At 41.3% G+C, this 3316-nt stretch overlaps 1 protein-coding gene and 1 long non-coding RNA gene across 2 annotated transcripts in view; one reads left to right on the forward strand and one right to left on the reverse strand.

Annotated features, from left to right (window-relative positions):
* Positions 1–3316, forward strand: part of raph1a (Ras association (RalGDS/AF-6) and pleckstrin homology domains 1a) — a gene marked incomplete in the record, with an annotated part of 104946 nt that overhangs the window by 20644 nt on the left and 80986 nt on the right.
* Positions 646–3316, reverse strand: part of LOC116689088 (uncharacterized) — a 7402-nt gene continuing 4731 nt past the window's right edge. Inside the window, exon 3 of the long non-coding RNA XR_004331918.1 lies at positions 646–790. This is a non-coding gene — a long non-coding RNA (uncharacterized LOC116689088). The remainder of the gene's footprint in view (positions 791–3316) is intronic.

Here is a 3316-nt window from a genome sequence, read left to right on the forward strand (position 1 = left end):
TCCACTACGCACCTCGTGCCACTAGTGTACGGCGCACTAGATGGGACCCGGGTCCCGATCCTTGCCCATCCGATGGCTACCGGGACTAAAGGCATGTGAGTTACATGGTCGCTTGGTCACAACTTATTCAGCAAAGCTGTTTCTATCTCCCATTTTGCGCATGAACTCTTTTCCAAAAAAAGGCCAAAAAACACCTCAAGCAGTGCGTAAAAACGTTTTGCGAAATAAACCCCTAATTTGATTTTAAGTGGGCAAGACCAGTAAAACTCTCCAGAAAGATCGTCTTGTCAGTTTGTTCGTTGGCAAACACGAGTTTCTTCTGCTACAACAGGGTTTTTAAGGCCATTGTGGGGAAAAAAATAATGTCGGACCCAGGAGAGAGGGGCAGTATTCTGGGAAAAAACTCTATTTCTAAGATTATAGTTGTGGGGTTTTTTAGATAATTTTTTGGGCTTTTCCGCCTTTAATTTTTGATAAGACAGTTAGGTGAGAAAGGCGAGAGAGAGGGGGAAGACATGCAGGAAATCGTCACAGGTCGGATTCCAACCCTGGACTTCTGCGTTGAGGTGCATGTGCGCCTGCTCTACCACTGAGCCAACCTGGCCACGCTGTAGTTGTACATTTACGGGAAAAAAATGTGGATATTCTCTGAGATCAAAGTGGTAAATTTGGAAATAGAATTAGTTACTACTCTGCAATTTTCGCACTTTGCAAAGTCATCCAGTGGGCCTAATTGGACCCTTTGGTGGGCAGGTTCCGGCCCACGGGCCACATGTTTAACACCCCTGCTCTAACCGTTGCCTTAACCATAACAACTTAATGCCCAACCCCAAACCCAATGTAACGCTAAGCGTAGAAACACAACTTGTTTAAAAAGCTAAAAAAAAAAGAAGGAAAAAACACACACATACATGCACACACGCACACACACACACACACACACACAAGCACACACACACACACACAAGCACACAAACACACACACACACACAGACACAGAGTCTATCCTCCAGGCTCAAATGAACTCCTATGTCCCAGTTATGAACATTCCCAGTATGAGCACCAGACTACAGCGTAACTAGTTTAAACTTGCACTCATACTTTGAAAAAAAAAAAACACAATTCCCAAATAGTTTTGGAGATGGATACCCAACTTTGGTTTTCATTTTTTTCACACTTTTGAATAATTTGAGGAATCAAAATGATTAGGCACTGCATTAAAAATGTAACAGTGTCATTATTGTTTAAATGAAACGGTTCCCACTTAGCCAATTATTCTGATAATTTGTCTTGGAAACTATAATCATGGCATTATACACACTATTAACTGAGCAGCCCCCCTTAAATTAGATTTTCAAATCGCATTATGAGTGAAATAATGGCGAGGTAAAGCTATTGTTTTCAATCTGAGTTTATAAAGCCTCTGTTTTGGCAGGTCACGTTGTTTCATAATACCCTTTAATGCGACCTATTAGGCAACAGTCGAGTCATAAATGGGCTGGGAAGTAGGAGCCAGAGCTTCAGCATCCCAAAGCCTCCATAAACATATTAGTATTCACCAGGAGAAGATTACCTGTGTGTGTGTGTGTGTGTGTGTGTGTGTGTGTGTGTGTGTGTGTGTGTGTGTGTGTGTGTGTGGTGGTGTGTGTGTGTGGGAGATATAATCAGTTTCTTGGCACTGTATTATTTTAGTTTACGTGTTGAGTGTTTGGGGCAAATCACCTCGTGCTGCACCTACTGAATTGTTGCTAAATGAAACCACCACAGTTCCAGTTTGTGAACCCCCCCCCCCCCCCCCCCCCCCCCCCCTGGACTGTGAGTACAGGTTTGAGACTCGGGTAGACCGGGGTCCCTGGTACTGTGTTTTCAATGTCCGTTGGTCAAAAGCTAGGCCACTGAAATGTGAGCTGTTTCAATGTTTCACTGGTATTAGATATTAAAATGTTAGTCTGTATGTAACTACTACAGATGTGTTATCTAGGCACTTACACAACTGAAAACTGTTGCTGTAAAGTGAACATCAGGGTTGTTCCTGGGTTTGAAGCTGTTTTTTAACTTGTAAAAGGTACCAGATCGAGGTAAAATTGGTTCTTAATCGTTAAGATATTTCAAATGGATGTGTACTTCATCTGTCTTTTTCTCTGAGCTTTTAAAGACCAATGGAGAGATCCAGTTATCCAGCTGTTAACTCTAAACCCTGGATGACAAAAGACAAAGAATAATCCAAAACTAATGAGCCAAAACATGAATCGGGCTACTTGCAGGAAAGATGATCCACAAACATGCCGGGAAACTGAATCAATAACACTCATTGTGAGACACTAACCGTAAAAGAATATTTTTGGCACTAGAAGAATGTCACTATTAGGGCGTTCATCACACAGTTATTTACAGAGGGCAGATGGTCAACCACCAGCTGTTTTGAAACCGCGTTATTAGCCAATTCTTCCTTCATACTTTCCAGTGCAGAAATTGGTTGCAACACATCGGGATGAGGAACTAATTTAAATGACTCAGATGGATGTATAAAGTTTAATAGTCTGTCCCAATCAGTCCAACTGAACCACACGCAGTAAAGAGGAAGGAGACGGTTCGCGGAGAAAGCAAATCGCTCTGCTGGTTTTAGGTAAACATGCTGTTCCTATGGCAAACCCCAACTAACACAGTCCCATGACTGACATCCAGCGTTTAGTCAGATCTGTGAACAAGACGAGCGCTTCTCATTCAGTTTATGAAGACTCTTGTTGGACCGTCAGCTTTAGATACGCCATTTCTGACAGGTGTTCTGTAACCGTGTTTTAGACATTGAAGTGTTTATTTTCTGCGATCAGTTTTGGGCTGCTGCACCGGGCTAGCCTTATTAGTGCTAGGTCTCAAACTGCACACGTCTGTACCTACACTTGCTATTTTGTTTTGCTATTTTGCTATTTTATTTTCAGTTATGGCCAAATGGAGTGCACTTAAAGTAGGGCTGCAACTAACGATTATTTTCATTTTTGATTGACCTGTCAATCGTTTTCTCGATTGATCGATCAGTGTTTCCCAAAGCCCGAGATGACGTCCTCAAATGTCCTGTTTTGTCAACTCAAAGAAATTAGAGTGAAAAAAACTAGAAAATATTTACATTTATAGAAGCTTGAGTCTTTTTTTGTGTCTTTTTTTTTAAATAAAAACTAATAACGTTTCCATCTAATTGTCAAGCAAATTTTAAAATGTTGCAAAAAAGAGATTAAAAAGAATGCGAATTAGAAGCTTTTCAATCAAATAAACTAGACTATTTGTTAATCTACCCGACGTGGCGGAGGCTACAGCGCAC

This window comes from Etheostoma spectabile, chromosome 5 (assembly GCF_008692095.1).
Source record: "Etheostoma spectabile isolate EspeVRDwgs_2016 chromosome 5, UIUC_Espe_1.0, whole genome shotgun sequence".
Classification (NCBI taxonomy): Eukaryota; Metazoa; Chordata; class Actinopteri; order Perciformes; family Percidae; genus Etheostoma; species Etheostoma spectabile.